This window comes from Stenella coeruleoalba (assembly GCF_951394435.1).
Source record: "Stenella coeruleoalba genome assembly, chromosome: 20".
NCBI lineage: Eukaryota > Metazoa > Chordata > Mammalia > Artiodactyla > Delphinidae > Stenella > Stenella coeruleoalba.
Window position 1 is genome coordinate 49,049,037 of NC_137166.1, and position 26,555 is coordinate 49,075,591.

At 44.2% G+C, this 26,555-nt stretch overlaps 1 pseudogene across 1 annotated transcript; it reads left to right on the forward strand.

Annotated features, from left to right (window-relative positions):
- Positions 1 to 11,870: 11,870 nt before the first annotated feature.
- LOC307178458 (very-long-chain 3-oxoacyl-CoA reductase-B-like) lies at positions 11,871 to 25,478 on the forward strand (annotated as a pseudogene). The gene is made up of 11 exons: positions 11,871 to 12,028; positions 12,326 to 12,372; positions 16,014 to 16,089; positions 16,333 to 16,436; positions 23,315 to 23,359; positions 23,583 to 23,617; positions 23,836 to 23,866; positions 24,375 to 24,440; positions 24,931 to 25,071; positions 25,274 to 25,349; positions 25,458 to 25,478. The product of its transcript is annotated as a very-long-chain 3-oxoacyl-CoA reductase-B-like (transcript).
- The last annotated feature ends 1,077 nt before the right edge of the window (positions 25,479 to 26,555 follow it).

Consider the following 26,555-nt stretch of genomic DNA (forward strand, 5'->3'; position numbering starts at 1 on the left):
TACAAACAACTATATGCCAATAAAATGGACAACCACGAAGAAATGGACAAATTCTTGGAAAGGTACAATGTTCCAAGATTGAACCAGGAAGAATTAGAAAATATAAACAGACCTATCACAAGTAATGAAGTTGAAACTGTAATTAAAAGTCTTCCAACAAACAAAAGTCCAGGACCAGATGGCTTCACAGGTCAATTCTATCAAACATTTAGAGAAGAGCTAACACAGATCCTTTTTAAAATCTTCCAAAAAATTGCAAAGGGAGGAACACTCCCAAATTCATTCTACAAAGCCACCATCACCCTGATATCAAAACCAGAAAAATATATCAGAAAAAAGAAAATTATAGACCAATATCACTGATGAACATAGATGCAAAAATCCTGAACAAAATACTAGCAAACAGAATCCAACAACATGTTAAAAGGATCATACACCATGATCAAGTGGGATTTATCCCAGGGATGCAAGGATTCTTCAATATATGCAAATCAATCAGTGTGATACACCACATTAACAAATTAAGGAATAAAATCCATATGATCATCTCAATAGATGCAGAAAAAGTTTTTGCCAAAATTCAACACCCATTTACGATAAAAAAAAAAACTCTCCAGAAAATGGACATAGAGGGAACCTACCTCAACATAATAAAGGCCATATATGACAAACCCACAGCAAACATCATACTCAATGGTGAAAAACTTAAAGCATTTCCACTAAGATCAGGAACAAGACAAGGATGTCCACTCTTGCCACTCTTATTCAACATAGTTTTGGAAGCCCTAGCCATAGCAATCAGAGAAGAAAAAGAAATAAAAGGAATACAAATTGGAAAGAAGAAGTAAAACTGTCACTGTGTGCAGATGACATGATACTATATGTAGAAAATCCTAAAGATGCCACCAGAAAACTACTAGACCTAATCAATGAATTTGGTAAGGTTGCAGGATACAAAATTAATGCACAGACATCTCTGGCATTCCTATACACTAAAAATCAGAAAGAGAAATTAAGGAAACAATCCCATTTACCATCGCAACAAAAAGAATAAAATACCTAGGAATTAATCTACCTAAGGAGGTGAAAGACTTGTACTCAGAAAACTATAAAACACTGATGAAAGAAATCAAAGATGACATAAACAGATGGAGAAATATACCATGTTCTTTGATTGGAAGAATCAATATTGTGAAAATGAGTATACTACCCAAAGCAATCTACAGATTCAATGCAATTCCTATCCAACTACCAATGGCATTCTTCACAGAATTAGAAAAAAAATTTTACAATTCGTATGGAAACACAAAAGGCCCTGAATATCCAAAGAATTCCTGAGAAAGAAAAATGGAGCTGGAGGAATAAGGCTCCCTGACTTCAAGCTATACTACAAAGCTACAGTAATCAAGACAGTATGGTACTGGCACAAAAACAGAAATATAGATCAATGATACAGGATAGAAAGCCCAGAGATAAACCCACGCACATATGGTCACCTAATTTACAACAAAGGAGGCAGGAACATACAGTGGAGAAAATACAGCCTCTTCAATAAGTGGTGCTGGGAAAACTGGACAGCTACATGTAAAAGAATGAAATTAGAACACTACCTAACGCCATACACAAAAATAAGCTCCAGATGGATTTTAAAGACCTAAATGTATGACATTTTGAGCTTTGGGATGTATACCCAAGTCTCAGTAACTTCTAGTTTTAAATCAGTGTCAGTGGTCAGGGGCACTTGTTAAGGTCCCTTCCAATGGGGTTTGAGAGATGTTTTCCTCTGATGACGTTTCTAGAATACCCAATCACCAGGCTCCAGTCTATGACCAAGAAGATCCTTTGAACTGGCATCTGGGAAAACTTGTTTAACCTGTCGGTGATAGGCTTTAGCATAAAACATGAAAGATTTTCAGTAGCTGGCTATACTAACATGGGATAACAAGGGATGAGCAGAAAGTTTGTGTACTGATGGACATTGGTCTACCGTTGACTGTCTCATGTGGAGTGAGTTTATGTTTTCCAAAGGGGGAACTGCAGAACAGTGAGCAAGTCTAGAGGCAAAGAAAACCAGAGTTTCAGCAAGTTTAGAGATTTTAAGTTTGAGGATCCCATTAGTTCCTTCAACCTTGCTTGATGGTGGAGAATGATGGGGACAGTGGTAATTCCAAGAGGTTTCCAAGTCTTTCATTAAGGCTTGTATGATTTTCCCAGTGAAGTGGTTGCCTCGATTACTGAGATTGTGGAAGGTGTACCCCAAGTGGGAAACACATTTTCTAACAGTTTCTTTGCCACTATGAGGGCATCAGCCTTGCCGCAGGGAATGGCTTCAACCCATGGAAAAAACATACATACAGTAACAAGAACATATTGATGACCCCTCCTAGGTGATAACTGAATGAAATCCAGTTGCAGGTGTTCAAAGGGTCCAGAGGGAGGAGTTTGTGGCCTCTGGTGGGAAAACTAGTTTTTCCAGGATTACAGATCTGTCAGGTCAAACATTGATGGTTAACTATTTTCAGAGTGTTATCAAAGTTTCTCACCAATGTTTATGTACAATTTGAGTCCTCTTAAATGCACCATGATGGGTGAAGGGATAACAAAACTGAAAAATGGGGTTTGCCAGAGAGACAGGAAGAACCACGTGGCCATCTTGATTTTCCCATAGTCTCGACTGTTTATTGAGTTTACAGACTACCACAAACTTTACAGATTATGCTGCTGCCGCCTTCGTGTGAAAGTCAGCCCAGGCATTTCCTTGATACTCAGGTTCGGTCTCGTAATGTGAACCTCAGTGTGGAGGACAGCAATTTCGGAGGGTAAAAGAACGGCACTAAGAACTTTGTTTACCTGTTTGTTGCTCATGCTTGATTGGGTCCCGGTGGATGTAAGAAAACCCCTTTCGTTTCCATAACATCCCAAATTCATTCATGACCTCAGATGCATACCGGCTATCAGTATAACTATTAACAAATTGTCCTTTCAATAACTGGCATGCTCTGGTAAGGGAACGGAGCTCTGCTTGTTGGACTGATTTAGCCTATGGGAGATTTCCCCTCTCAACTAGTTCATATTAGTTAAGAACAGCATGACCAGCTGATAATTCCCTTTCTCATTTTTACAACATGATTCATCCTCAAAAAAAAATTACATAAGGATTAGTCCAAAGTGTCTCATAAATCAGGGCACGGTGTGATGCAATGGGACATTATTACCTTGCAGTCGTGGGGCTCACCTTCGTCAGGCAGGGTCAGTAATGTGGCAGGATCAAGAATGTCACAAGGTTTCGGATGTGAATGAGGTAGTGAGAGAAGAAGGATCTCATAGGAGGCTAGTCTGGTAACTGAGAAATGTTGGATCAGTTCAGAATTAAGAAGACTTTGAACAGTGTATGGAGTTTGTAAATAAATGTCATCACCAAAATATGCTGAGCCTTCTACAAAGTTTTCAGCTGCAGCTATGTTACTGAACCAAGTTCATTTGCCTGAGGTGCAGCAAGCCAGATGCTGAGAAACCAAGGCTTGCAGCAGAGAAAGTTTATCCATGAGGCAACCAAGCAAGGAGACGGGAGAACAGATCCTAAATCTGCCTCCCCAGAAGGGAAGGGCCTGAGATATTTATGAGATAAAGAAGAAGGGTGGTCTTAGGCATGGGGTAAGGTGACTGGAGGTAGGGAAAATGTGAGTAATCGGTGTTCTCTGCAGATATATCTGGGTTACATGCTTCTTTGTGGGGTGCATGTTCAAAAAAGGAGGCACTTAGCATGATCTGAGAGTGGAATTTTTGACCCTCTGATGTCAAAAACTCAGATACCTGCATAGGCCCAGTTTTAGGGTCAGTGGTCCCAACCAGTCTCAGCTGGCTTGAACTGGACAAGACCAGACTCCAAGTTCCTGGAAAACAATTTAAGCCCCCATTTCTATAGCAACCCCTACATCAGTAGTGTTGTCTATAGGGGTGGTTAAGGAGTCAAAAAATAATTAAAGAGCACTTGGTCACTGAGGACAGGTTACGAGCAGAGGTATTTTTTTCTTATTTGTTTGTTTGTTTTTACAAGCCCTCCCTTAGCTGTTGTTCTGTAAGACAAGCTCAAGAATTTCTGCTACTCACCAGCTTCTGTTAACCCTATGGGACATGGTTTCAGTCTCCCCTATCTTTTGATCATCCCTCAACCTTGAGGACAGAGGGACAGTGACTGCTCTGGCTACTTCCTGCTGATAAGGCGTGTAGGACTAATAAGGGGTTTGAGGAATGAAGCTGTTAATGCATTTGATCGCAAATACTCACAAATTCCAAGATGAGAACAAGACTTTGGGCTTAAGGATACAAGACAAACATCAAGAACAGAGTTAGCACAAGAAGGAATATAAATCCTAGCAAGCACAAAATAATAATGCCCAGGTAAGCAATCCCTCCAACATAGACCTTATTCCCGACAGAATCCATGAGAAGATATTTCTAAGAGATTAAATCCAGGTTCTTGTGATGACATTTGTGGGAGCCAAGTTGTCTAATTTTGTCTAAGAAGGTCTTTTACTTCAGTGTGGTATTAAAGTATACGTAACAGGAGCTATTGGCCACTACATATACTCCTCCTTTTTCTGCTAAAATGTAACCCAAAGCAATCTTATTGTCTAGTACTATTCTGGCTAATGCATCTAGGGCCTTTTGCTGGCAGGTTTTGGCTTGAGCTGTCTTGTTTGCTACTATTCCTAATGTAAGAGAAAGACTTTATAGTTACAAGAGGAGACCTTGCAGTTGGCAGCTCCAAGCAGGTATTGTTTTGATGGTATCCTTGAAGCTCATGAAGTTCGGAAAACTCAAGTTCTCGGTAATACAGAAATGTGTCTGAAAATGCATCCACAATGACCACCCAGCTCTATCTTGCATGCCTGAACCACAACTACTCTATTTTTACTTTTAAATGCATTCTTTTCCTTCATAGTTAAAGCAGATGTACAAGGTATGTTTTTTTTTTTTTTTTTTTTTTTTTTTTGTACGAGGTATGTTTGATAGGCCACAAAACAGGGTGGTCGTAAGCATGGGGAAAGGAGATTGGAAGAAGGGGAAAAGATGAGGTAATTGGCGTTCTGCACAGTTGTATCTGGGTTACATGCTTCTTCATGGGATGCGTGTTCAAAAATAGAGGTGCTTAGCATAATCTGAGGGTGGAGTCTTTGGCTCTCTGATGTCAAATTGTCATTCATCAGAGAGCTGCACAGGCCCAGTTTTAGGGTCGGTGGTTCCAACCAGTCATAGCTGGCTCAAACTGGACAAGAGCAGACTCCAGGTTCCTGGAAAACAACTAAAGCCCCTGTTGCTATAGTGACCCATATGTCAGAGGTGTTACCTATAGGGGTGATTAAGGGATCAAAAAAATAAGGCCAACTTGGTCAGTGAAGGCAAGTTAACAAGCAGAGGTTTGTTTGTTTGTTTTAAAATATTTATTTATTTAGGCTGTCCCAGGTCTTATATGCAGCACACGGGATATTCGTTGCAGCACGGAGGATTTTTAGTTGCGGCACGTGGACCTCTTAGTTGCGGCGTGCAGACTTCTTAGTTGTGGCATGTGGACTCTTAGTTGTGGCATGCGTGCGGGATCTCGTTCCCCGACCAGGGATCAAACCCGGGCCTCCTGCATTGGGAGAGCGGAGTCTTACCCACTGGACCACAAGGGAAGTCCCTGTTTGTTTTTTTAAACAAGCTGTTTCCTTAGCTGCTGTTCTGTAAGACAAGTTCAAGAATTTCTGTTAGTCACCAATTTCTGTTAACCCCCTGGGGCACAGTTTTAGTTATAGCCTTATAGCTGGGGTAGGCACAAGCCACTGAATCCACTTGTGAGGTATTAATAGGTAATACGCCTGCACTTTTTTATTATTATTATTAATAACAGGCCTGTACTTGTTACCATGGTCTGTGCGAGCCTTCCCGGGACTGGCTCATCTCTTTCAAGCACAAATAAGGTGAAAGGGTTTGAATCGTTAGGTAGCCCTAGGGCAGGCGGTGAAAAGACCTGCCCGTGTTTATCTTCCCACCAAAGGGAATCAGGGACTCTTTACTTTAGTTAAGTTTATAGAGTGGGGAAGCCAACAGAGAAAAATGAGGGTCTGCAGTAGCCAGCCAGGCCTAGAAATTCACGAAGATGTTGCCTATTTGTGGGTCAAGGAAATTCTTGGGTTAGCTTCATCTGTTTGGGGGATAATTGTATTCCTTCAGTACTTCAGTTATGACCTAGGTAATGAACAGTGTCTAGAGATAGTTGTTATCTTTCATTAGAGACTTTGTGTCTCTTTTCAGCTAACTGTTGTAGCAAATAAATAGAATCGTTTATGGACGCCTCTTGGAGAACTGAGCACAGCAAGAGTTCATCTACATATGGTAAAAGAGTTGATTTCCTGGGGAACTGGAGGGTGCTTAGATCTTGGTGGAGCACTTGAGAGAAATAAGAAGGGGCCTCTGTGGACCCTTGAGACATGAGTGTCCAAGTATATTGTTGATTGTTCAAAGTAAAGGCAAATAGATATTGGCAAATAGATTAGCGCAGGGATGCTAAAAAAAATAAGCTAAACAAAGGTCTACAGCAGTGAACCACTTTGAGTCTGGTGAAATTAGTGACAAAAGAGCTGTGTGTGTTTGGAACAACTGGGAAATGGGGGATAACGATCTTGTAAACAGCTTCCCACCCATTAGGTTTTTTTGTGTTAAACGGGCTCGTACAGGAAATGACTAACCCCTGGTTGATTAGATCTTGATTGTTGGTGTGAGACCTGTATAGATTCAGGCTTTAATGAATATTGAGGCAATTTAGGAAGAGGTTTAACCACATATTTTACAGAATTTTTACAGTTCTGTGCTTTTTGTTCTCCCAGTGTCAGGACTAGAAGTACCCATAGATTTGGGGGGCACCTCTGTTACACTAGAGGATTTTTGTTGTAATTCTTCCTCATCTATATCAAGGACAGATTATAACAGACACGAAAGATCACGTTCAAGCCATAGCCTGCAAAAGGCCCTAGATTCACTAGCCAGAACAGTACTAGACAATAAGATTTTTTTAGATTATATTTTAGCAGAAAAAAGAGGAGTATATGTAGTGGCCAATAGGTCCTGTTACGTATATTTTAATACCACATCGAAGTAAAAAACCTTCTTAGACAAAATTAGACAACTTGGCTCCCACAGGTGTCATCACAAGAACATGGATTCAATCCCTCAGGAAGGACCTTCTCATGGATCCCGTAGGGAATAAGGTCTGTATGGGAGGGATTTTGCTTAAACTCGGTATTATTGTTCTGTGCTCGCTAGGATTTATATTCCGTCTTGTCCTAACTCTGTTCTTGCTGTTTGTCTTGCATCCTTAAGCCCAAAGCCTTGTCCTCATCTTGGGATTTGTGCGTACTTGCAATCAAATGCACACCAGTTTCATTTCTCAAACCCTTGGTGGGCCTGCGCCCGTTATCAGCAGGAAGTAGCCAGCATGGTCTCGGGCCCTCTTTCCTCAAGATTGAGGAATGATCAAAAGATAGGGGAGGGGACTTCCCTGGTGGCGCAGTGGTTAAGACTTCGTGCTCCCAATGCAGGGGGGCCCGGGTTGGATCCCTGGTCAGGGAACTAGATCCCACATGCATGCCACCACTAAGAGTTTGCATGCCACAACTAAGGAGCCCACGAGCCACAACTAAGGAGCCTGCCTGCCGCAAGTAAGACCCAGCACAACCAAATAAATACATAAATTGTTTTTAAAAAGATAGGGGAGACTGAAACCATGCTCCACAGGGTTAATAGAGGCTGGCGACTAACAGAAATTCTTGAGCTTGTTTTACAGAACACGAGATAAATGAACTTGCTTAAAACCCTCTGCTTGTAAAATGCCTTCACTAAGTAAGCTGGCTTTAGTTATTTTTTTCTTTTCTTTTTTCCTCTCCTTAATTGGAAGCTTCATGTACCCTAGGTAATGTATCACAAGACTCCTTAACCACCCCTATAGATAACACCTCTGATATAGGGGATGCTATAATAATGGGGGCTTAAGTTGTTTTTTAGGTAACTGGAGTCAGCTCTTGTCCAGTTCAAGCCAACTAAGACTGGTTGGGACCACCGACCCTAAAAGTAGGCCTGCACAGGTGTCTGATGAATGACAATTTGACATCAGAGAGCCAAAGCCTCCACCCTCAGATTATGCTAAGCACCTCTATTTTTGAACACGCATCCCATGAAGAAGCATGTAACCCAGATACGCCTATGCAAAGCACTGATTACCTCATCTCTTCCCTACCTACAACCACCTTCCCCCAAACCTAAGACCTTTTTTATCTCCTAAATATCTCAAGCCCCTCACCTTTGGGTAGGCGGATTTGAGATTCATTCTCCCATCGCCCCATTTGTCTGCCTTGTGAATGAACTGTTGCTCTGCTGCAAACCTTGACGTATCAACGTTTGGCTCGCTGCATGTAGGGCAAACGACACTGGCTTAGTAACAAGACCAGTGGCCTCCCATCCTATTTTCTGTCTTTTTATTAGCCTGCTAATCTCAGGAAATAATCTGTTTACGAAGAGGGCAGCAAGAGCAGATTGAGTGACCTCATCTACTGAATGGAATCCAGAATGCCATCAGAAGAGAGCTTCCAAACAGGCTTTAAAATCTGCCACGGATTCCTCTTTCTTTGTTTGCATATTTGAATAATAAACCAATCAATGTAGGCAGGGAACACCCTAGGCTCAGTTGCCACATTGGGAGATTTTTCTGGTCTATCAGAGGATCGTGTTAGAGACCGAGGATCTTAACATGTGTTTTGGGGTTTTTTTGGCCGCACTCCTGTGGCCTGTGGGATCTTAGTTCCCTGACCAGGGATCTAACCCGCACTCCCTGGATAGGAAGCGTGGAGTCTTGACCACTGGACAGCCAGGGAAGTCCCGAGACTGAGGATCTTGAATATCAACCTCAGGATGATGCCATTCTGCTTCCCACGTCTGTTTTTGGGCTTCACCAGGTCCTCCCAACACATACACAAGTTGGTAAAGATCTGGCAACCCAGGATTCTAAACGTTTCAACAAAACCTTTGGGGATTAGAAAATTCTTTAACTATGGCTCCTTGGTCTTTTTTTTTAAATAAAAAAAATATTTATTTATTTTTTTGACCGCATTGGGTCTTAGTTGCAGCACACAGGATCTTCGTTGCGGCATGCGGGATCTTTCGTTGTGGCGTGTGGGCTCTTTGTTGCAGCATGTGGGCTCCAGAGTTCGTGGAGGCGGTAGTTGCCACACATGGGCTCTCCAGCTGTGGCTCGCGGGCTTAGTTGCCCCACGGCAGATGGGATCTTAGTCCCCCATCAGGGATTGAACCCATGTCCCCTGTATTGGAAGGCGGATTCTTAAGCACTGGACCACCAGGGAAGTCCCTAGGTTTAGTCTTTGACCAAGGAGTGAAAGCTGTCTGAGGAGGATCCCCTGCAACCTCGGGCCTTTTTATTTTAAAAAGTAACTATTTAATAGTCTCCAGAGTAGAAAGGCTGTCCAGACAGGGAATGAGTAAACTGTGAACGCTCAGGCAAAGAAGGATAGAGGGGAGCAGAGTCCTGTCAGTCCTGTCATCTGTTGTCTTAGGTACCTCTGTTGTCTTTCACTTTTCACCAGCCTTCGGTAACAAGTCCTTTAATGAAGCTATTTTGGAATCTTGAAGCCTTTGGGAAGTTCACTTCAACCAATTGAAATAGGCATCCCATTCTCTTCATTGAATTCATGAACCCTTACTTTCAAGTGCAGTTCTTAAGTGAAGGATCTCATCTAACTGGAACCTTCCCTCGTTGTAACTCTAGGTTGTTTTCAGTCAGATTTGCCTATTTTTATAGATATCTATAGCTTCCGGGACCATAGTTTTCAGACATAAAATAAGCAGGTGTGCTGGAAGGTGGGGCGTTTAACTCGTTAGAACTTAAGGATCCCATTAGCTAAGCCTTTGGGTTTCTCAGAGCCGAATCGACACCTAAAAGGGATGCGCCCCTGGATTGGGGTTGTATTGCATCTTACAGTGTAGCTTATTGCATGGACATTTTCTTGAGATTGGTAGGTGACCTACTGTCCATCTAACCCATTCCTTGACCAACTTATCCTAACACGACGTCTTTGGGTTTGGTGGTGAGCACTCTAACAGGTCTTAAGTGCTCGATCCACACCCACCAATTTTTGCGGCTTTTTGACCTCTGAGGTCCCAGTCAGCAGCAACTCTCACTGATACAAAACAAGACAAACAAACACATGCCCTTTCATATATTGGCAATAGCCCAGAGATGTTACCGCATCCTGGCCAAGGAAAGGTCCTGGGCATACCATGAGCAACTCCCAACATGGAACTGGGGACTGGGGAAAGGATTGAACCAGCAGACCCCAAGGAATGGGAACTGCAGGCATCTTCCAGACAAATGGGAAACTCTAGCTGTCACCAGCAGTTCCCAACATGGAACTAGTGATTCCAGACAAATGGGAAACTAACTGGAAAGCCAAGTGGATCAGGAGCTTGACGCAAACAGAACAGAACTCAGAACCGAGAGAAGCTCACCCGAGGCCCTCGGAAATGCTGAGAAAGACAGTGAGCTCAAAGGATTCACGGGGTACTACACCTGTGTTTCTTGCTGTCCCCAAAGCCGTCGGAAGTCTCCTTTGGTCCCGCTGCTGCCACCAAACCTGTTAAATAACGAGAATTCAACTGAGTAAATTTAAAGATCAAATTGGCTTTATTCAATGATTCATGAATCGGGCTGTGTCCCATCTAGCAATAGAAAGGAGCTCCACTGAGCTGTAGAAAAGAAAAGGTTGTTAAAGGCAGAAAGAGGGTGGAAAAAAGGACCTTCTTAGCGAAGAATTCATTGTTTGAATTCACCCTCCGAAGGGGATGGAAGGGCTTATCGGATGAATTACCTCACTAGTGCTGACCAGGCGATTCTAGGTTGAATGGTTAAAGGTTACATTCCGGTGGGGTTGAAACTACAATTAGGTCTGTTATTAAATCTCGTTTTGCTGACCTGGGGGTCAGCACAACTGACTCCATTTGGGACCTGTTGTCTTCTTTGTATCAGGGTTGATGAAATATTTCTAGAAAGGGATAGTGGTGACAGTTGCACAATATTGTGACTATACCTAATGTCACTGAATTATATATACACTTTAAAAGGGTTAAAATTGTAAAATTTATGTTACGTATATTTTACCACAATCATTTATTATTAAATAATAATAATTTAATCATATAATAATAACTAATTTAATTATTATTATTAAATAATATCCATAATACATAATAATTATAGTTTATTATTATTAAATGATAAATACTAAGAACAAGTGAAAAAAAATATAGAATTTGCAAAAGAGGAACGAGGAGGAAGGTCACGTAAAGCCGCTGTAAGGGCTTTGGTTTCTACGCTGCCCAAGCAGAGAACCTGTAGGTCAGGTTCTTCAGACAAACTGTGCACTGACAAAACCCTCTAGCGACTGATCGCTATTATCAGTTCTGGCCCCCAGCAGCATCTAGGTTGAGTTCAGTGACCCAAACGGTGGTCATTTGTGGGCACGCTTTGCCCAGCTCTGTGGGCTGAGGGGAGACTGGACGTACACCTGCTCTGCAGGGATTCAGGACAGACATTAAGCCCAATTGTGGCCCAATTAGATAGGGGCGGTGCTAGGACCGATGGGTGAGGCTACTGGTTAAAATAAACCCCCCAATGGGCGTGGCTAGAGTGAGGGGCGGGGCGGAATTCTTGACTAGCAGTGTGGGCGGGGCTAAGGCGGAGTAGTCAGGCCAGGCTTGAAATAGCTGCTCCCAAAGAAAGCCTCGTTGGCCCTAGGTTGGATGACTTGTTAGCTGGGGCTGTGATGGAGTCGGATTGGGATGGGCTGAGAGTGCGGGGAGGGTTACCGCCACGTGCCTGCTGCTGTGGGCGACTTGGGGGGCGAGCTACACAGTCTATGTTTACCTGCTGCCCAGGCACGCCGGGGCAAGCCCTGGCTCCGGGCGCACAGAGTCTGGGCAGGTGAGGAAGGAGGGCTCCGATCCAGGCAGGTCGGGGTGGGGACAGCAAGAACGAGGACAGATGACAGGTGAGGGTCCCTAATCAGGGCAGAGGCCAGGGACTCCTGGAAGAAAGACAGGTGAAGGCTGGAGCAACTAGGGCAAGGGAGGCATGGAATGCATGAAGTTCTCGAACCAGGAGGGGTTGGGCTTCAGTGAAGGAGGGTCCCAGAAAAGGTGCAAAAAGGGACAAGAGGGACAGTGGAGGGGATGATAGGGGGTTGGATCTGGGGGTGCTTCCCTCCTGCCCTCTTTCTAGTGGTGACGGGAGCCACCAACGGCATCAGCAAGGCTTATGCACATGAGGTGAGCCAGGGCTTGGCGTGTGTGGTGGGAGAGCTTCTCCTGTCTGTCTGTTGTCAGCTAACCCTATTAGACTGAGAATTGTGTGCTTTATCTGGTTCCCTCAGACGTCCTCTCCTCCAGGAAGCCTTCCCTCTGCTCCCCAGGGTGGGGGTGGGTGTTTACACTGGGCTTCTACAGATCCTTGATGTTCTCCCATCATTGCCCTGATTTATTCATTCAAAACATATTTATACACCCCCTCCACGTGCCAGGCATCTTCTAGGTGCCAGGGGTACAGCAGTGAACAAAAGAGATTTAAAAAAATCAAAAGACCTTGCCATCATGAAGCTTATGTTGAAGTGAGGGGAGACCGGTGTAACTAAGATAAACAAATGAAATGTATAGTGTATCAAATGGTTGTAAGAGTTAAGGAGAAAAATAAATGAGGAAAGGAGAACAGGGAGCCCTGGGGATGTGCACGTTCCAATTTTTATGTAGGATAATTAGAAGTGTCACTGAGAAGGCAGCACTGAGCAAAGAACAGAAGGAGGTGAGGGAGGGAGTCTTGTGAATAACTGGGAGAAGGAATTTCCAGGGAGAAGAAACTGCCAGTGCAAAGGCCCTGAGGTAGGAAGCATTGCTTGTTGGAGAAGCAGGAAAGGGGCCACTGTGATTGTATCAGAATGAAAGGGAGAGGGGAACAGTAGGAGACGAGGGCAAAGATGCAATTTCAGGGCAGATCATGGGGAATCTGGTAGGTTATGGTGGAGACTTTAACATTTACTGAGTGACATGGGTTCTGAAGAGGGATGCGATACTATAGGAGGGTGAGGATGGAAGCAGGGAGATCAGCTAAAAAGCTCTTGCAAAGTCCAAGCAAGAGATCTTGATGACTTACACCAGGATGACAGCATAGAGGCATAAGAAGTACTTGGATTTTGGATTGATTTTGAAGGTAGTGCTGACAAGATTTATTAAAAAGATTGGATGTGGAGTATGACTCCAAACTTCTGACCCTGTAACCCCAAACCTTGCTAAACTCAGCTCTTCATCCTTGTAGTCTTTTTGTGGATTTCTTGGGATTTTCTATGTAGACAGTCATGTCATCTTAAGAGACAATTTTATTTCTGACTTTCCAATCTGTATACCTTTTATTTCTTTTTCTTGCTTTATTGTACCGCCCAGGAAATTAAATAGGATGTTCAGAGGAGTGGTAAGCGTGAACGTCATCGTCCCTTGTTCCTGATCTTAGGGGAAAAGCATTCAGTTTTCAACCATTAAATATAATGTTAGCCGTAGGTTTTTAAAATGTACGTATGTGTGTATGTATTTTTGTAACCTTTATAAGGTTAAGGACGTTCCTTTCTATACCTAGGTTGCTGAGAGTTTTTATCATGGATGGAGGTTGACTTTTGTTAAGTAACTTTTCGGTGATTGTTGAGGCGATCATACGGTTTTTCTTCTTTACTCTGTTTATAGAGTACATCACATCAATTGATTTTTCAAATGTTGAACCAACCCTGCATTCCTGCAATAAGCCCCGCTTGGTGATTATTGATTATCCTTTTCCTATATTGCTGGATTTGATTTACTAATATTTTGTTGAGAATTTTTGTGTCTAAGTTTATGAGAGATATTAGTTTATAGTTTTCTTTTCTTGTAATATCTTTGTTTGGTTTTTGGTATTAGGGTAATGCTGGCCTCGTAAAATAAATTACTATAAAATTTTTGACCAGAATACGTCAAAAAATGCAGCTGCTGTTACTGAGATGGACTTGAACTGAGGGGAGGACCAAGTTTGGGGGAAACAGGAGGGAGTCTCGTTTTGGACATTCCAAGTTTGAGATACCAATTAGGTATCCAAGTTGAGAAGTTCCAGAAGTTGGAAATGCCATTCTGGAGTTCAGAGGGGAGGTTGGGGTGGAGATATAAGTGGAAGCATCATCAACATAAGGATCCCATTTAAAGTCATGAGACTAGATGAGGCGCCTGTGGTAGTGGGTGTTGATGGAGAAGGGGAGCACAGTCTGAATCACCCCAGAGTGCTCCCTGGAGCACCCAAAGTTGAGAGGTACAGAAGATGAGAAGGCACAAGAACTGAGAATGGGGGGGAAACCAGGGTTGGAAGAGAGGTCTTGGAAGCCACGGAAAAGAATGTTTCCAGGAGGAGGGGGTGCTGAATGTGTCAGTTGCTATTGGGAGGTGCTGAGAATACAGCACTGGGTTTACCATCATGGAAGTTATCGGTGACCAGAGTGGTTTGGGTGGCGTGGCGGGGGTGGGAGACCGATTGGATTGGGTACCAGAGGGTATGGTAAGAGAGCCAGGATAAACAATCCTCTCTTGGAATGCTGAGTCAACTACGGTGGTGTGATGAGAAATGGGCCAATGCCTGAACAGAGAAAATGAGAGAGATTCTGGTAGGATTTCCTGCTGATGGGAATCATCCAGAAGAGGGAGGGGTTTTGATGAAGGGGGAAGATGGGGAGTGATGGCCTTGAGTGGACAAGGAGGGAGGGGAGGCTAGTGCATGAATAGAAAGGCAACCCTGGTGGAAAGGGAGAGAACTTACGTCTGGATGCAAGTCAGCAGGTAGTGATGGCCACTCTGAGTCATTGCCATCTGGGGACCGGTCTGTCCCAGCACTGCCCTGTGAGCCCCAAGAGGGCAGGGCTGTGGCTGTGCTGGTCAGCCCCACCTAGCACAAGCCCAGGCACGAGCAGATTCTGGACAAATATTTGTTGAATGAATAAATGCCCTTCACAGCATCAACCTCTCAGACGCTGGAGCTGTTGAGATGTTTGTGCCCAGCCCCCCCCCCCCAAAGCTGATGGGTGCTCAGTCCCACATAACATGTCACCCTCAGACAGGCAGGTTGAGAGGGTCAGATATGCAGCCAAACTCCACAGATATTGGCTGACTTTGTTTCAAGCAGGAGGGCATTCAAGGCAAAAGGAGCAGCATGTGCAAAGGCCCAGAGGCAGGAAAATTCAGGTGGTGATCTTGGGACTAGATGAACTATCTGCTGTGCCTGGATTCCCATAGAGGGCCACCGGCAGGAGAGACAGCTGAAGACTCAGGCCGGAGCCAGGCCACTTGAGGCCACGGTGAGGAGTGTAGTTTTATCTCAGAGACGCTGGGGAGCCAAGGCAGGTTCTGAGTAGGGGAAGGCAGGAACAGGTTTGTATTTCAGAGAGAACCCTCTGGCTGCTGAGTGAGACTGGGTCTATCTTGGGCATGCTGTGTCCCCAGCACCGCCCAGCAAAGAGCAAGGGCTCAACAGACACATTTTGAATAAATGCATGAAGGAAGGAAGGTATAAAAATTATTGGATTCTTATGTCACTGAGAATAAAAGCCAGAGTCTTTACTGGGGCATTCGAGGCTCCATGATCTGGGCTCCTGTACAACCGGCCACTTCATTCAGTGCACACTGGACTGTATGGCGTCCTCGAAGCTGCCAGCCGTTGTGCAAGGGCCTTTGCACTGGTGTTCTGTCTGGAATAGCCTTTCCCCAGAATGCATGCTCCAGGAGGGCAGACTTTCGTATTTCTCTTTTGTTCACCTCTGCATCCACAGTGCCGATAACACTGTAGCACCCTGTCAGCAAGCAGTAAATATTTGTGGCTTTCGTGAATAAATAAATGAATGCATCCCCTGCAGCTCGCCGGGAGAGGTCTGAACATCGTCCTCATCAGTCGAGACCTGAGCAAGTTGGAGCACGAGGCAAAGGCGATAGGTGAGGAGGGGAAGAGGGGAGCGGGTTAAGTTCTGGGTCAAGGGCTGGGGCTAGACGGGGGCGTGGCTGGGGGCGTGGCTGGGGCGTGATCCCGGACGAGGTCTGTAGGTGGCCGAGGCGCTTGCGGGGAGCTAGCTATCTATGCATCTGGGGCCATCATATAGGGGCTGGGGCTGAACAGGGACGGGGGCAGAGGTCGGACCAGATTCCAGCTAAGGGCCTGGCTCCCACTGCCCTTCCCAGAGAGGCTTCATGGCAAAAGCACACGAGTCATCCAGGTGGATTTCACCGGAGGCTTGGAGATCTACGAGGCCATTGCGGCAGGACTGAAGGACCTGGAGATCGGAGTACTGAGTACGTCCCTGTGCCTGTTGGGAGGAGCGCTGCCCTCAACTGCCCCCGTGCTCACCCTAACCCGGAACTCTCTGTGGTCGCCCTCCCTTTTGCCCCTACCCCGTCTCCCTGGGACCGTTGGAGTGAAACAAACAATTTGTCCCCTCTCACTCAGTAAACAGTGTGGGCAAGCAATACGCACCTGGCTTGAGGAAACTGCTCGACTGTGAGGACTTCGCCAAGTGAGTAAAACCGAGTACTAGTCCGCGGGTGCCTCGGCCTCACACGGCTCCCTCTGTTGGAAAACCCGGCGCAGCACACTAGCTTTGTTCATTGTTTTGAGAGCCACAAATCTACGATGTCTAGGACGTGAAGGAGGTCTCTCCTTCCGTGGGGCGCCCTTCTGCGGTGCCCAACGGGGACCACTGTTCAGGTTGAGTCTGCTAACTCTAAGGGGAAATGAGCCACGTGGGAAAGTCAGTGCCTCAGTTTCGTATCTGTAAAATGGGAATCCATATTTTTGCTGACCTCACAGGGCTGATATGACAATGGAGTAAAATGAAGCACCTAAGCCTAAGTTGTGTGCTCCATGAATGTGGGCCATTATTATTAGACATAGACAGAATAGGAGATCAGGATGGCTTTTAGATTTTACATATTATTATTTCAAAAGTAATGCGTAGGGCTTCCCTGGTGGCGCAGTGGTTAAGAGTCCGCCTGCAGATGCAGGGGACACGGGTTCGTGCCCCGGTCCGGGAAGATCCCACATGCCGCGGAGCGGCTGGGCCCGTGAGCCATGGCCGCTGAGCCTGCGCGTCCAGAGCCTGTGCTCCGCAACGGGAGAGGCCACAACAGTGAGAAGCCCCCGTGCCGCAAAAAAAAAAAAAAAAAAAAAGTAAAAATAACTGTTTGAAGGCATCAAACTACTAAGGCAATGAGGAATTGTCGCACCAAGATTTGAGAGAAGAAAGAATCCAAGAGGGGGGAATCTGACATTTGAAGCAACATTTCCCTCCAAAGTGGATGAGCGTTTAAGAGGCAAAGCAGAGCTTTCAACATAGTGTGCGAGCTGCAACAAATAATGTAGTGCAAAGCTTTGGAAAATATCCCAGGCTTTAGGCTGGGATCCTGAAAACTATAATCCAGGAGTTAGGGTAAAGCAGGTTTCATAGGAACTGAAGCCAGGTTTTAAATGATCTCGATTCCCGTCGGGGTTAAGTTGATCTTATATTTTAGCGCCCCCTAGCTGCCGGGGAGAAGCAAAACCAAACCAAACCATTTTTAGAGAAAAACGATGTATTCCAGGGACTCGAATTAGCAATACGAGTTTTTAAATATTAAATATCCAGCACTCAACAAAATACAACCAGGAATATTAGAAGAAAAATCGTGATTGAAAGCAAGAGAAATAATAGATAATGTAATGAGGTCCACGTGTAACCAAGATAACGGAAATAGCATAGATTTTTTTTTAAAGAATTGTAACATATGTAACATAAAACTTGCCATTTTAACCATTTTAAAGTGTGCAACTCAGTGGCACTAAATACATTCACAGTGTTGTAAAGCTGTCACCACTATCTGTTTCCAGAACCTTTTCATCATCCCAAACAGAAACTCTGGTCCTGTTAAGCAGTATCCCGACATTCTTCCCTATTCCCCACCGCTGGTAGCATCTATCTCTCCTTTCTGTCTCTGTGAGCTTGCTAATTCTAGATACCTCATACAAGTGAAATCATAGAATAGTTTTCCTTTTGTGTCTGGCTTATAGCATAATGTTTTCAATTTCATCCATGTTGTTAGCAAGTATCAGAACGTCATTCTTTTTATTTTCTTTATTTTGAAGTTATGGCAAATATACGTAACTTAAATTTGGTTATTTTTAACTATATTGAAGTGTACGGTTCAGGGGTATTATGTACATTCAGATTGTTGTGAAACACCACCACCAGCCACCTCCAGGATTTTTTCAACTCTTTACCTATTAAACAGTAACGCCCACCCCCCCATTCCTTCCTACCTACAGGTCCTGGAAACCACCATTCTACTTTCCGTCTCTATGAATTTGGCTATTCTAGGTGCCTCATGTAAGTGGAATCATACAATATGTGTCCTTTTGTGCCTGGTTTATTTCATTTAGCATAATATTTTCAGGGTTCATCCATGTTGTAGCATGTGTCCCAATTTTCTTCCTTTTTAAGGCTGAATAATATTCCATCATATGTGTATACCACATTTTGTTTACCTCTTCATCTGTTGATAGACACTTGGGTTGTTTCCACCTTTTGGCTGCTGTGAATAATACTGCTATGAACTGTTGGTGTACAAATATCTGTTTGGGTACCTGCTTTTACTTCTTTTGGGCATATACCCAGAAGTGGAAATGATGATGCAAGATTGGTCTGGCTAATCTCAGGGTCCCTTGAGATTCCATATCAATTTTGGGCTGGGTTTTTCTATTTCTGCAAAAATGCTGTTAGGATTCTGATAGTGATTGCACTGACTCTATAGATCACTTTGGGTAGTACTGACATCTTAGCAATATTAAGTCTTCCAACCCATGTATATGGGATGTCTTTCCAATTTGTATCTCTTCTCTAGTATCTTTCAGTAATGTTTTATAGTTTTCAGTATATGTCTTTCTTCCTTGGTTAAGTTAATTCCTAAGTGTATTTATTCTTTTATTCTTTTTGATGCTATTGCAAATGGAATTGTTTTCATAACTTCACTTTTGGGTTGTTCATTGTTCATGTAGAGAAATGCAACTGAGTTTTTGGTGTTGATTTTGTATCCCACTTCTTTGTGAGTTTGCTTATTAGTTTTCACTTCTTTTGTGGAATCTTTAAGATTTTCTACATGTAAGATCATATCAGCTGCAAACAGAGATAATTTTACTTCTTCCTTTTCAGTTTGAATACCTTTGACTTCTTTTCTTGCTTAGTTGCCCTGGCTAGAACTTCCAGTACTGTGTTGAATAGAAATGGCAAAAGCAAGAAGTGCTTTCAGTATTTCACCATTGAGTGTGATGTTAGCTGTGGGCTTTTTATATTATTATATGTATTATTTTATGTGCATTATTCATATCTTTATTATGTTGAGATAGTTTCCTTCCATTCCTAGTTTATTGAATGTTTTAATCATGAAAGGTGTTGAATTTTGTCACATACTTTTCTGCATCAATTGAGGTGATCATGTGATTTTTTTCTTTATTCTGTTAATGTGTGGTGTTACATTAGTCAAGTTTTGTATATCAAACCATCCTTGCATTCTAGGAACAAATCCCACTTGGTCATGGTGTATAATCCTTTTAATATGCTGTTGAATTCAATTTGCTAGCATTTTGTTGAGGATTTTTGTGTCAATGTTCATGAGGGACACTGGTCTGTAGATTTCCCTTCTTGTAATGTCTTTCACTTTGGTATCAGGGCAATGCTGGCTTCATAGAATAAGTTAAGAAGTGTTCTCTCCTCTTCAATGTTTGGGAAGAGTTTGAGAAGAATTGGCATTAGTTCTTCTTTAAATGTTTGGTAGAATTCATCAGCAAAGTCATCTGTCCAGGAATTTTCTTTCTTGGGAAATTTTTGATTATTAGTCCAATCTCCTTACTAGTTATGGGTCTATTCAGATTTTCTATTTCTTCCTGATTGAGTCATAGTAGGTTTTGTGTTTCTAGGAACTTATCTATTTCATCTAGATTATCCAATTTATAGGTGTACAGTTGTTCATAGTACTCTCTTATAATCCTTTTTATTTCTGTGGAATCAGTAGTAATCTCCCACTTTCATTTCTGATTTTAGTAATTTCAGTATTTTTTTTCTTAACCAATCTAGATAAATGTAAATTTGGTATGTTGTGTTTTAATTTCTATTTTCATTTGTCTCAAAGTATTTTTAAGTTTCCTTTGTGATTTCTTCTTTGACCCATTGGTGTTTGAGTTGTAGAAGCTCTTTATATATTATGGTTATTAATCCCTTATCAAATGAATGATTTGTAAATTTTCTGCCAATTTGCAAGTTGCCTTTTCACTCTGTTGATAGTATCTCTTTTGTGTGTGTGTGGTACGCGAGCTTCTCACTGCTGTGGCCTCTCCCGTTGTGGAGCACAGGCTCCGGACGCGCAGGCTCAGCGGCCACGGCTCACGGGCCCAGCCGCTCTGCGGCACGTGGGATCTTCCCGGACCGGGGCACGAACCCGTGTCCCCTGCATCGGCAGGCCGGCCCTCAACCACTGCGCCACCAGGGAAGCCCGATAGTATCTTTTAATGTGCAAAAGGTTTTAATTTTGATGAAGTACAGTTTATCTATTTTTCTTTTGCTGCTTGTGCTTTTAGTATCATCCGAGAAATCATTGCCGAACCCAATGTCATAAAGCTTTTCCTCTGTTTTCTTTCAAGAGTTTTGTAATTTTAGCTCTTACGTTTAGGACTTTGATCCATTTAGAGTTTTTTGTATATGGTGTTTTGCTTCACATATTTTGGGGCTCTGTTGTTAGGTCTGTATATCTTTACAATTGTTATATCTTCTTGCTGCATTGAACTTTTTTTTTAGCCATTTTTAATAAAATTAATTTGTTTATTTTATTTATTTATTTCTGGCTGCATTGGGTTTTCATTGCTGCGCGCAGGCTTTCTCTAGTTGCCGTGAGCAGGGGCTACTCTTCGTCGCAGTGTGTGGGCTTCTCACTGCGGTGGCTTCTCTTGTTGCAGAGCACGGGGTCTAGGCGCACAGGCTTCAGCAGTTGTGGCTCACGGGCTCTAGAGCGCAGGCTCAGTAGTTGTGGCGCACGGGCTTAGTTGCTCCACGGGATCTTACCAGACCAGGGCTCCAATCCACGTCCCCTGCATTGACAGGTGGATTCTTCACCACTGCACCACCAGGGAAGCCCTGCCCTGAACTTTTAAGAAATAAACCTCATTCTTATTAGGGTGCTGCAGATTAAAACTAGAGTGAGCTACAACTACACAGCCACTGAAATGGTTAACGCTAAAAATATTGTCAGTGCCAAGTGTTGTTGGGGATGTGGAGCAACTGGAATTCTTCCTTTTTTTTTTTTTTGGAATTTAAATCTTTTTTAATTTAATTTTTATTTTATACTGGGGTGTAGTTGATTTACAATATTGTGTTAGTTTCAGGTGTACAGCAAAGTGGTTCAGCTATACATATACATATATTCATTCTTTTTCAGAGTATTTTCCCATTTAGGTTATTACAGAATATTTAGTAGAGTTCCCTGTGCTATACAGTAGGACCCTGTTGTTTATCTATTTTATATGTAGTAATGTGTATATGTTAATCCCAGCCTCCTAATTTATCCTTCCCCCCTTCCTTTCCCTTTTGGTAACCATAAGCTTGTTTTCAAAGTCTGCAAGTCTGTTTCTGGTTCATAAATAAGTTCATTTGTATCATCTTTTTAGATTCCACATATAAGTGATATCATATGATATTTGTTTTTCTCTGTCTGACTTATTTCACTTAGTATGATAATCTCTAGGTCCATCCATGTTGCTGCAAATGGCATTATTTCATTCTTTTTTATGGTTGAGTGGTATTCCACTGTATACATGTACCACATCTTCTTTATCCATTCCTCTGTCAATGGACATTTAGGTTGTTTCCATGTCTTGGCTATCGTGAAGAGTGCTGCTATGAACATTGGGGTGCGTGTATCTTTTCGAATTGTGGTTTTCTCTGGATATATGCCCAGGAGTGGGTTGATTAGAGAAATAAAGCATGCCGCCTTCATACGATGCAAAATTATAGCAGTGAACATGAATGAACTTCTGCTACACATAACACGGAAGAATCTTATAAACATAGTGTTTAGCAGACAAAGCCAGAGATAAAAGGATACATACTCAATGATTCCACTTAAATGAAGTTCAGAACTGAACAAAACTCTTCTAGAGTGTGTTAGAGGTCAAGACAGTGGTTAACTGGGGAAGAGGCAAGCGTAATGACTGCAGGAGATGAAGAATCTGGGAAACTGTCAATACTTTCTTTATGTGGGTAGAGGCTAAAGATTTGTGTTCATTTTTCACACTAAAGATTTATGCACTTTGGTATGTGTATGGTATACATTTATAAAAATCTTTACTGATCAAAAAATCCAAAGAGAGAAGTTTATGAAATGAAAGTGAAAATTTCCCTTCTCCCTCCAATCCTAGCCCCCCAAAGTGACCCCCGATTTAAAATGTGGTAGTTTTTTTTCTCTGTGCATAGAGAAGTATGTACCTGGATCTTTTATCCAGATGGCGGCAGCCTATTGTTCTGCACTTTACCTTTCACAGGTAGGCATGTATCTTGGGGATTATTCTAATCAGAATAATTAGCCGACCCATTCTTTTTACCTGGTGCGCAGTGATCCATCCATTGGCTACCCTGTGTTTATTTAGTCATCTCAGTATCGATGGGCATTCAGGGTGTTTCCTAGTATATGTGACTACAAATTGTGTTGCGATGAATATCTTTGGACATATGCAGTTCCCACATGTGTGAGTATCTTAGAAAGGAATAAATTTCCAGAGCGGAGTTGATGTGTCAAAGTTTATGTGCATTTTAAATTCTAGTAGAAGCTACGTTTTAAAAATGTGTTCCAGGGGCTCCCCTGGTGGCGCAGTGGTTGAGAGTCTGCCTGGCGATGCAGGGGACGCGGGTTCGTGACCCCGTCCGGGAGGATCCCACATGCCGCGAAGCGGCTGGGCCCATGAGCCATGGCCGCTGAGCCTGCGCGTCCGGAGCCTGTGCTCCGCAACGGGAGAGGCCACAACAGTGAGAGGCCGGCGTACCACAAAAAAAATGTGTTCCATATTAAAAGAAAAGTAAACTAGAAAATATCAGAGTTGTGGCAGGGCTGGTGAAGGGAAGAACTGATTGGTTCCATTTTCTTCCCCCAGAAATTCTTGGATGTTATAAACTGCAACATGATGTCTGTGGTCCAGATGAGTCGGGGCTGGGAGGGACTGGGTCCAAGGTCAGCGAGCTCTGACCACTCTCGGTGGTCCCCAGCGTCCCCCAGAACTGGGCCTGGCATAGAGGAAGTGCTAGAGGAATACTCCCTGAGGGAAGGTAGGGGGATAGGAGTGAACTTGAGGAGGGGCAGGAGTCTGGGCAGGTGAAAGCAGTGGAAAGGGAAAGACAGGGTCCTCTCCATTCCTCCTGCAGATGACTAGGATCGTCCTGCCCCAAATGGTCACCAGGTAAGGCGCAGTCTCTTTGTCTTTCACTCGGGATCTTCCCTCATCCAACCTCCGGGCTTTTTCCATTCCCCAGCTGTCCCATCCACATTTCCAGTTCTTCCCTGTCTCTCTGATCTTTCTCAAATTAGGACAGCGACTAAGGGGTGGAGGAGGGGAAATCACTGGGACCCTCTGTTCCCTGGCAATGACTACCTTCCAAATGATGCTTCCTCCTCCAGGGGCAAAGGTATCCTCATCAACATATCTTCAGTAACTGACAGCCACCAAGGTACCCAGACCCACAGATCAGGCCAGGGCTGGCTGCCATGCTGGCATTCCTGCAGTGGCCCTTAATTCCGGCACTGAAGGTTATGGCGGGAAAGGCTTGCCTGCATGTGTGTGATGTGCCACCTGAGTCTGAGGCTAATAATAGTTCAGACAGACATCTGGGGCACAGTCCAGTGGACAAGCCAGGTTTTTCGTTCGTTTTTTAAGAGAAACAGAGGCTAGGGGTCAAGAGAACCCATGAGGTGGGAGAAAGGGAATTCAGAGACTGGCCCGGCTGGAACGGAGAGTGAGTGTATGGGAACAGAGGGAGGGCTTAGAGCAAGGAAGCTTTCAGGCGTTACGGTGAGAACTTGGGCCGTGAGGGAGGGGCCCCTCCTGGCGGTAGAGTGTTCTAGGATCAGGGACGGCGCTGGGGCAAGGGCGGGCTGGAGGAGTTTGCACGGGGAAAGCTCTTGGCCCTGGGACCCTCCCTCCCTCTCCTTCTCCGCAGGCTTTTGTGCGAAGTTTCTCCGTGGCAGTGGGCGCAGAGTACCACTCCGAGGGGGTCACTGTGCAGGTGCCTGACTCCGCGGGGACTTAGCTCAAAAGGGACGGCAGTGGCAGCTGAGAAGGGGAGGGCTCTGAGGGGGGGAGGAGCTTAGAGACAGCTGAAGGTCTTAGGAGCAGGGGCGGGGTGGGGATGGGGTCGGGGGGTGCGTCTGAGAGAGGACCGAGACTCAGACTCGGAAGAGCTTCAGTGGATGTAAATCAACTATACTTCAATAAAATAGAACGGAAGGAGGGAAGGGAGGAAGGAAGGAAGGAAGGAAGGAAGGAAGGAAGGAAGGAAGGAAGGACCTTAAAAAAAAAAGAATAAGATGAGCTACCTTGGAGCCACGATCGGAAGCGGTGGGTTCTCGAGGGGGCGTGGCCTCGAAGGCGTGGCCGGGGCGTGTCTGGGGCGTGGTCGGCAAGAGAAGTGGGACTCAGGGATTCTCGGAGAGGGCCTGGGAGCTTAGGCTTAGGGGGAGGGGAGTTCTTTTTCTTGACCCCCTTCCTGCCTGCAAACAGTAAGCCCCTTTTTGGTTGAAACAAATCCCTTGAAAAGCGGGCTGCTCGTGGTAAGTCCCGAGGACTTCGCTTGGCAGGCGTTGGACACACTTGGCCTCACCTCCCAAACCCCTGAGTGCCTCCGCCACGCTGTGCAGGTGCTTTCCTGGGGCAATCCTAGGCAGAGAGCTGGATGCGACAGTCCCCGGGCCCTAGTCCGGGTCCACTAGCCCTCAGAAAGGGGGAGACGTCCAGAGAAGGGGCGGGCCCCCACCCCGGGCTGGGGAGCCAGGAGAGGAGATGGGGGACTCAAGAATGGGGGGGGGGGGTGTCTTGATCCTTGGTACCTCTCCTTCCCAGGGTTTCCTGCTGACCCATCTTCCTGCCCAGTTGGTTTTTTCTCAGTCGCTGGGGATTAAAGCTTTTATCTCTGTTGGTGAGCTGGAATAGGGCACGGTTTCTTCGTCACAGAACTTGACTGAAGGCCTTGAAGAGGCGTGGCCACATGTCCGTCGTTCCCCACCCCCACCCCCGCCCCCTCCAGAATCCTAGGCCAGGGCTGTAGTTAGCAAAGACTTCCCACACACCGAGACAGATGGACAAGCAGACCAATGGAACGTAGTTGGACCCCCGAACACCCAGAAATTTACTAACAACTGCAGCATCTCAAATCTCTGGCAGAAAGATGGAGTTTTTAATATGTGGCGCTGAGACTACATAGACATTTGGAGAAAAACAAGCAAACAGATATATACATACATAGATACGTACATATATAGGCTGTAGCGATGATGGCTGCACGACTTTGTGAAATACTAAAACCCACTAAATTGTACACATTAAAAGTTAATTTTATGGTATGTGAATTAAATCTCAATTTAAAAATCTCAATAAAAATATTTTAAAAATAGAGACTCCCTGTGTGTGTGTGTGTGTGTGTGTGTGTGTCTGTGTGTATACATATATGTATAAAATTGGATCCAGTCCTCACACCATGTACCGGCATAAACTGCAGATGAATCAGAAATCCCTAAATCCCTGTGTAAAAATAGAAACACAACAACTAGAAGAATCCACGAATGAATTTCTTTCCATCTTGGGAGTGGAAGAATCTTTCTTATTAATACTGAAAATTAAAAGCAGCAAAAAAAGCCAAAACCAAAACCAAACAAAAAAATACTAACAAACATTGAACTGTAGTTAATGATATGCAGGCTGAATTATTTAGGAAAAGTGCACTGATGTCAGCAACTTACTTTGAAATGCATTTAAAAGTTAGACAGAGTGAGTAGAAATATGGTTAGACAAGTATGGTAAAATGTTAGTAGAATCGAAGCGGTAGACACATGTACACCTCTTTCAACTTTCCTGTATATTTGAAGTTTTTCATAATAAAATGCTGGGAGAGGGACTTCCCTGGTGGTCCAGCGGTAAAGAATCCGCCTTCCGATACAGGGGACGCCGGTTCAATCCCTGGTCGGGGAACTAGGATCCCACATACCGTGGGGCAATTGAGCCCGCGTGCTGCAAACTACTAGCCCTGGAGCCTGCGCCCAGCAACTAGAGAGAAGCCCGCACGCCACAACGAAGAGCCCCTCGTGCTGCAACGGAAATATCCCGCATACCTCAGCGAAGATCCTAC